Below are 8,830 nucleotides of genomic sequence, written 5' to 3'. Positions count from 1 at the left end.
ATGGCCTCAATCTGGACTAAGGGGGACCAACCTCCCTCCTGAACAGGATCACATAATCTGACGCGACCTTCGCAAGGTGACCTAGCAGAACTGACTCCAAAGCAGAGAATGAGAAAGTAGATGCTGAGGAGGGGACTGCCGGCGTACCTGGCTCCAGGTTCCGGGCAGCCGCCCGGAGCTCCGCCCGCTCGTGGATGGGCATTGCCGGGCCTCCCTCGGGGCGCGCCGCGTCAATCCGCGCGCTCCGGCGGGAGGCAGTCACCGGAGAGGAGCACGACCGGCCGCGGCGAGAGTAGGCCGCGGCTCGCGGAGGGGGAGGTGGGGCGGCCACGGGAGTGGTCACCCGAGTCTCCACGTCCGTGTCAAGAGCCGTCGCGGGAGGGAGCATGCAGCCAGGGGGCGCCGGAGTCGGGGTCGGGCCCGGCAGGGGAGGCGCAGGGGAGGCGATGGCCGGGGCCGGGTCGGCAAGAGGACCCGCGAGCTGGGGAGGATCCACGACCGGAGGAGGCGAGACGGCCACCGGGGGGGGGGTCAGTGGGCGGGCTAGTGACAGCCGGAGCCACCACAACCCCACCGAGGGCCATCATCGGGCCCGACGGAGCGGCGACGATCACCGCGCCAGGAGGGGATGTCGCCTCCCCCTCGGCGAGCAGTGGCGAAACAACTAGGGCCTCCTCGACCGCACTGGAGCCCGGCAGCAGAGGCAGGGCGTCGCGGGGGTCAGCCAGGGCGACGGAGGCCACAACCGGGACCACCATGCTGGCGATCGGGGAAGGCGGACCCGGCGGCGACAGGGGGGGGGGGAGCTGGGGCGCGGCGAGCCGACTGGAGCGGGGGAGCAAGGAGAGGACCCGGGGCAGACGACCAAGCCCACGCTGGAGGCATCACTGGCCTCAGGGGACTCGGGCATCGAGCCGAGCGGATCCTCGAGGAGCAGACCTGGGGCAACCTGACGCCCATGCCCCCAGCGGCCGGAGGTGAGGGAGAGGGAGACCGAGACCGGGAGTGGAAGTCCTCCGATCCCTCCTCGTTGTCTGACCGGCGAGAGCGGGGTCGATGGCGGCCATGGTAGCCGTCACTGGCCCCCGGGGTGTCACCGAGGGGACCATCGTCGGTGAAGTGGGCGCGACCGACATGGTTGGGAGGCTCGGGAGCGATCCGTAGGTCGTACCCCTGGTCGTTGAAGAACACACGAACGGTGACGTGAAGCTTCGTGGAGTCTAAGCACTTGACCTTGACCGGGACCTCCTCCTCCTTGCGGAGAGAGAGCTCGTCAACCACCACCACCTTGCCCAGAATCATGGACATCTGGCGGATGATGAGCTCAGACCGGGCGATGTCGGGGAGGCCACCCACAAGCAGCCAAGCAGTATCTAGGACAGCCACAGCCTGGGCATCCAGGACTGGCTCGGTGATGTCGAAGACGAGCTGGTGGAGGGCGAGGGTGATCCGGCCACTCCGCGTGGCGTAGCCGTAGCTGATGGAGTCGGGAAAGACCACAGTGAAGATGTGACCGGCGGTCGGGGTGACCGCCCAGTCCCACTGCCGACGCTAGAGGTGGTTGAGCTCAGCCTCGATCATCTCTAGGGAGGCAACCCCGTCGACCATGGTGACGATCGCCTGAAGGGAGGGGGTGGCCGGTGGAAGGTAGGGAACCTCCAGGTGAAAGAAGCCCAGCCCCTCGATGCCGTGGCCGTACATCATGAGCTTCGACATCATAGGGCGGTCCGGGCACAGAAGCGCGGGGTGCCCGGGATCCTTGCAGATGTAGCAGCATGGAGGGTTGGCGCAGTTGACTTGCGAGTGGCCCGCCACCCCGCAATTGAAGAAAGGGGGCGGGAACGGTTGGAGACGGAATCCGGGATGGCGGAGGAGCCTGGGACCGGAGGAGGTAGGGGGCCAGGTTGCCTCGGCCCTGACCGTGGCGCTTCTTCTTCTTGGCAGGACCTTGGCGGCCGCGAGGGGGGCCACCGCCCGGAGCGGTAGTCACAGAAGGAGCCGAGGACCCGGTGGCGTGGGGTGGTACGTACTGCTTCGTAGCGGGGTCTGGTGGTGGGGCTTGGGAGCGGGGGGACGGGGGGCGCGGGGCCCGCACCGGGGAGGGGCTCCGGCCGCGCCGCGGGGCAGGGGAAGGTGAGCGCCGTCGGGCGCGCCGGTCACCCAAGGACTCCAGCCGAGGGGAGCGGGACCGGCCCCGGGAATCGCGGTGGGCCGAAGAGCGGCGCTCATCACGGCGGCCATCCCGGAGCGCGCGCAGCTCCCGCCGGAGCTCCTCCTCCTGGCGCAGGGCGTCAGGGGAGGGGCGGGAAGCCTCGCGCCGGTCGGCCTCCCGGCGCTTGGGGCGGGCAGCCCCGTCGTCCTAGTCGCGCGGCACGGGCGGGCACGACGAGATAGGAGAGGAGGGCGGGGGGGGGGGGGTAGCCGACGCGGCAGGAGGGCCGTCGGAGGCGGTGGCTGGATGAGGGGGAGGGAGAGGCGAGCTGGATCGAGGGTGGCGGCGGGGGGGGGGGGGGGCGAGTCAGAGTGAAGGGGATCCAGATAGAGGTCGCGATGGACCTGGGCCTAGGGCACAGCGCCGACCCAGGGTTGGCAGGACGGCCCAGCAGCCAGGGCGAGGGCCCAGTAGCTGGAAGCAACCGATGGGCTAGGGCACGGCCCAGCCGGCCCACTGCAGCCGACACGAGGCCCAGGCGGCACGGGGCGGGCGGGGAGCGGCCCGACAGGCGAGGGGCAACCGTGGATCGTAGGGTTTCCCCTCGATTCGCCGGGCTAGCCGCCGTCGCGGCCGTCGGCGACCCAGCCACGGGGAGCACATGCAGGTGACGAGCAGGGGAGGAGGCACGGAAGCACAATGCAGAGGATCCGAACGAGGCGATGAACGGTCGGAAAGGCGTTGCGCGGACGAGCCGCCGGTGGGGCCGGCAAAGGCGGGCCATCATAAACCTCCGAGCGATGCCACGAAGATCCGACGCGGCCCCTGTCTGAGCGCCCGATGACCCCCCAGGCCCGCGGCCGGCGGTGGCGCGCCCCTCCCGCGCGCAAGGTCGCGTTTTGCCACCCACCCGCCCGAGGCGAGATCGAGGGCAGTGTCAGCGACCGCGGTGACCGAACCCCACACATGGGCGGCTAAGTCACCGGCCCGGCTAGGCACGCTGGAGCGACAGGGGGCGGCGGACCGGGGAGAGGGGGCGGCTCATCGTCGGCGACATCCGCCCAGCGCACCCGGGGGTGGGGGCCGGGTCCGGAGCGGGCGGGGATGGGGGAGGGAAGGATGCGACGCGCAGGGTCGGAGAGGAGGCGAGGAGTTCGGACGCCGGGAGGACGCCGGCGGACGGAGCAGCGGCGGGGTCGCCGATAGGCAGCGGCGAGGGGGCGTCGCCACCTAGGACGCCAGAGCGCGCGGCCTCCATCCAAAAATCAATTTGTTTTTTCAGTTTTGCGATATGAAGATGGTGATATTAGAGTCATGCTAGTGGGTAGTTGTGGATTAGTAGAAATACTTGTGTTGAGGTTTGTGATTCCCGTAGCATGCACGTATGGTGAACCGTTATGTAACGAAGTCGGAGCATGATGTATTTATTGATTGTCTTCCTTATGAGTGGCGGTCGGGGACAAGCAATGGTCTTTTCCTACCAATCTATCCCCCTAGGGGCATGCGTAGTAGTACTTTGCTTCGAGGGCTAATAAACTTTTGCAATAAGTATGTGAGTTCTTTATGACTAATGTTGAGTCCATGGATTATACGCACTCTCACCCTTCTACCATTGCTAGCCTCTCTAATAACGCGCACCTTTCGCCGGTATCATAAACCCACCATATACCTTCCTCAAAACAGCCACCATACCTACCTATCATGGCATTTCCATAGCCATTCCGAGATATATTGCCATGCAACTTCCATCATCATCATATACATGACTTGAGCATTCATTGTCATATTGCTTTGCATGATCGTAAGATAGCTAGCATGATGTTTTCATGGCTTGTCAGTTTTTTGATGTCATTGCTAGATCATTGCACATCCCGGTACACTGCCGGAGGCATTCGTATAGAGTCATATCTTTGTTCTAGTATCGAGTTGTAAGTAAATAAAAGTGTGATGATCATCATTATTAGAGCATTGCCCCAGTGAGGAAAGCATGATGGAGACTATGATTCCCCCACAAGTCGAAATGAGACTCCAGACTTTAAAAATAAATAAAAGAGGCATGTCGGTGTCAAAACCGGCGGATCTCGGGTAGGGGGTCCCGAACTGTGCGTCTAAGGCGGATGGTAACAGGAGGCGGGGGACACGATGTTTACCCAGGTTCGGGCCCTCTCGATGGAGGTAACACCCTACTTCTTGCTTGATTGATCTTGATGATATGAGTACTACAAGAGTTGATCTACCACGAGATCGTAGAGGCTAAACCCTAGAAGCTAGCCTATGATACGATTGTTGTTGTCCTACGGACTAAACCCTCCGGTTTATATAGACACCGGAGGGGGCTAGGGTTACACAGAGTCGGTTACAAGGGAGGAGATCTACATATCCGTATTGCCAAGCTTGCCTTCCACGCCAAGGAGAGTCCCATCCGGACACGAGACGAAGTCTTCAATCTTGTATCTTCATAGTCCAACAGTCCGGCCAAAGGATATAGTCCGGCTGTCTGGAGACCCCCTAATCCAGGACTCCCTCAGTAGCCCCTGAACCAGGCTTCAATGATGATGAGTCTGGCGTGCAGATTGTCTTCGGCATTGCAGGGCGGGTTCTGCTCCAAATTCTGAATATCTGCTGAGTAGTGTCCGGCTCCCCATAAATGTTGCACTTCTTAGCTTCCGCGCCCAATAAGGGCTATCTTCCATGTGTCGAGCGAATGCGAGGAGCCATGGAATTTTTACATTTTCCACCCTAGCCATGTAAGTAAACTGTCTATTAAAGAGACGGGGATTCTTAGATCCAGACCACACCATCCTCCCATGGCGAGTATCCATCGGAGCGCACTCGGAAAAATCCATTCCAACATGTCCGGCCATCGCAGCTCCTCCTCTCACTCTCATAGCCCTAAGCTCGGTGATTGGGAGAAATGTTCCGTCCCGCACAGCCAATTAGTAGAGTTAAAGACCCAGGGATTTCTCCCTCCAGCGTATATGGTCCCTGTTCGAGTCGGGCTTGCCACCTATAATGGCGGGGAGCAAGCGGAGAGCTTCCCCAATCCCTCCATGGGGGAGCAGGTATGCCTTGTCCCTTATTTACTAAGGGGACTTGGATTTCCAATCCATCCGTTCCTTTGCGGGCTCCTGGAGTTTTATGGCCTCTAGTTGCATAATTTCACCCCGCTTCCATATTACACATCACTAGTTATGTTGCCCTTTGTGAGCTGTTTCTGGGCCGCAAAGCTCATTTGGAGCTGTGGAAGAGGCTATCTGCCTTGTGCCCCGTACACAGAAGGGGTCAATATATCAAGTGGGCGAGGCCGAAATATGGCGCATCGCCGGGACCGGATACATGTCCGGTACCCCGAAGAAGACGTCTGAAGACTGGCCTTCGGAGTGGTTTTACATGGAGGATGTCCCCCTTCCAGATCCTATTCGGATGGGTCTCCTCGAGTTCGACAATGCCCCTTTGAAGAAATGCCGAAGCTGGCGCCCATGGAGACCTCAGGAGGAAGATAACGGAGAATTCCTTTACCTGATGGGCCGGATAAAAGTGCTGGCTCAATCAGGACTGACAATAATCGAGGTTATGTCAATATGCATAATGCGGGGGGTGCAACCACTTCAATATCGACGGCACCCCATGTGGCACTTTAACAGGGAAGATGATGCCACCCGCTGCGGGCGTAAGGGACCGGACTCGTTGCTGCTCTATCAAAAATTCTGTCCGATTTGTACAAGGGAGAGGAAGAGGAGTTCATCCGTATTAAGCCACGGGATGGATTCTCCATGTACAACCCTCCAAGCTGGGTGAGCTGTCACTATTTACTCCCAACCTTCCCGCATTCTTCGTCATAAATACTCACCTTCCGTTTCATGGCAGGAACTGCGAAAAGCTGTAAGGGAGGTCAACAGCCCACCTCCACAACCGGAGGACCCTGACCAGGCCCTCGATCCCGGACACAAAGAGGATCCGGACATATTTGTGGAGCTGATCGACAGGACATTCTATCAATTGAGCTGTGATGATGCCGTGGTGGTCATCATAGCCGACTATCCTGGGCTACTCCCTGCATCGCATGTAAGAAAAACTGGAGTCCCAACTTCTGAGAAGGATCCCCTTTTATGCACTTCACCTACCATACACATATGGTGTCTTACAGGGAAGGCCCTCGGGACGCCATGCCGAACCCGTAGTGACTTGCCAACAAGGGACACCGAAGCCGGGTAGGCTAAAAAGGAAGGCGGTCAGGACTAATACGCTGGCGCAGAGGTATGATACAAAACCTTGCTCCGTGGTTGTCGTCTTTCTTTAAATATAATGATGTCCATGTTTCCTAGTAGGAAAAATGCTCGCCGAACTATATCCGGAGAGGTTGCCGATCACGCCTCCACCAGTCGGGCTCCAGGGCCGGACATAGAGGTGGAAGCTAACACGAGGCGAATGCCGGATGCTCCTCCTACAGAGGATGCAGATAGACTATCCGCTACAAATTCCAAAGTGGAGAGCGCCATGAATCACAGGCATCGCCGGGCCGTACTCCGTGACGCTTGTTTCTCCCAAGAGGCGTTCGATGCCTTCAACTCAGGAGACGCGTACATCCGTGCTGCTCAAAACGGTCTTGCCAGAGCCACGGACCAGTATGTAAAGGTCATACGGGTAAGAAAGTCTGACGATTATATATATATATCAGTAGCCCCTTAGACTTGAAACAGTTGACACAACGGATTTAAGGATCATTATTTGTGCAGGTTCTTATAGAGAAGAATACCCAATTGTCTCAAGAGCTGGAAGAGTGCAAAGCCCAGCTACGGGCCGCGGTTGCCGCGTTGAAGGAGTCCGAGAAGGCCCCCTCTGGTAACACTTGTTTCCATTGCAAAGAATGACAGGTACCAGATAGTATGCGGATTGCATGCAAATCTAACAATGGATGTTGCAGATGACTCCGGAGTGAATCCGGAGGCCGTGCCGGGGAATGCGCAACGTGCTAATCGACAGCTAAATGCCGGCGAGCGCGTGCTTACGCGGGTCAGGCAGGAGAAAAATGATCTCCATGACGCCAATATCCAATTGGGCGTGGAACTGAAAGATGCCCGAGCCCAACTTGCGGACTCCGTGAAGGAGAATAAGCGCCTTCGACGCAGCATTTTCAGTAAGTGCTTGATCGAACTTTTGAAAGAGTTCGGCGAAGAAGCCGTGTCGGTGCCAAAACCGGCGGATCTCAGGTAGGGGGTCCCGAACTGTGCGTCTAAGGCGGATGGTAACAGGAGGCAGGGGACACGATGTTTTACCCAGGTTCGGGCCCTCTTGATGGAGGTAAAACCCTACGTCCTGCTTGATTTATTCTTGATGATATGAGTATTACAAGATTTGATCTACCACGAGATCGGAGAGGCTAAACCCTAGAAGCTAGCCTATTGTATGATTGTCTGTTGTCCTACGGACTAAAACCCTCCGGTTTATATAAACACCGGAGGGGGCTAGGGTTACACAAGGTTGGTTACAAAGGAGGAGATATACATATCCGTATTGCCTAGCTTGCCTTCCACGCCAAGTAGAGTCCCATCCGGACACGAGACGAAGTCTTCAATCTTGTATCTTCATAGTCTAACAGTCCGGCCAAAGGATATAGTCCGGCTGTCCGGAGACCCCCTAATCCAGGACTCCCTCAGTAGCCCCTGAACCAGGCTTCAATGACGATGAGTCCGGCGCGCAGTGTTGTCTTCGACATTGCAAGGCGGGTTCCTCCTTCGAATACACCATGGAAGAATTTTGAATACGAGGATAGTGTCCGACCCTGCAAAATAAGTTCCACATACCACCGTAGAGAGAATAATATTTCCACAAATCTAATCTGCTGACACGTTTTGGCAACATGACATTATGCCATGGCCTGGTGATTATTCGAACCGTTTCCTTTAACTAGCCCCGCACATAACGCGAGGTAGTTTCTTGACACGTCTTGTCAAAGTAGAGATCTTGTCCCCCTTATTACCGGATTCTCATCAATACGGGCGTGGGTAACCCAACCGCGCCATCGATTACGGCGCTTGGAGGATAAGCGAGTTTTACCGGGCTAGTGGGGGCGCATAGTTTCGGCCGCCCTTATAAAGGGATAAGGTTTAACCTTTTTCTACCCACGCCTTCTTCCTCCTTGCTCATCCATTCTTGCGCACTCGAGCTCCAACACCCATGTCCACATCCTTCTCGTCAACCTTCTCCAAACATGTCCGGAGCGGGAGGAAAGTGGATGGTGTCCCCGTCACGGAGGGACACATCAAAAAGCTGCGCGGGGCCGGATACCTAGCCGCGAATATCGCGCATCGGCTGCCCGCTGCGGGGCAGATCGTCCCTACCCCGGAACCTCACGAGAGGGTAGTTTTCCTCCACCACTTCCTTCGTGGACTGGGGTTTCCCCTCCATCCATTCGTCCGGGGTCTTATGTTCTACTACGGGCTGGACTTCCATGATCTGGCCCCGAACTTCATCCTCAACATTTCGGTGTTCATTGTCGTGTGTGAGGCTTTCCTCCGCATCCGGCCCCACTTCGGCCTGTGGTTAAAGACCTTCAATATCAAGCCGAAGGTGGTGGGAGGTCAACAAGTAGAATGCGGCAGAGCCATGGTGGGCAAGATGCCCAATGTTATATGGCTTGAAGGCTCCTTCGTGGATACCATAAAGGGGTGGCAATCA

General features: G+C 58.1%; 1 pseudogene; it reads right to left on the bottom strand.

The window, feature by feature from the left end:
* Positions 1 to 664: 664 nt before the first annotated feature.
* Positions 665 to 3,410, bottom strand: LOC147970447 (uncharacterized; annotated as a pseudogene).
* Positions 3,411 to 8,830: the final 5,420 nt, after the last annotated feature.

This window comes from Triticum urartu, chromosome 5A (genome assembly GCF_056163025.1).
Source record: "Triticum urartu cultivar PI428250 chromosome 5A, HENAU_Tu73, whole genome shotgun sequence".
NCBI lineage: Eukaryota > Viridiplantae > Streptophyta > Magnoliopsida > Poales > Poaceae > Triticum > Triticum urartu.
The sequence above is the reverse complement of the archived record's forward strand: the minus strand, read 5'-3'. Positions and strand labels throughout refer to the sequence as shown.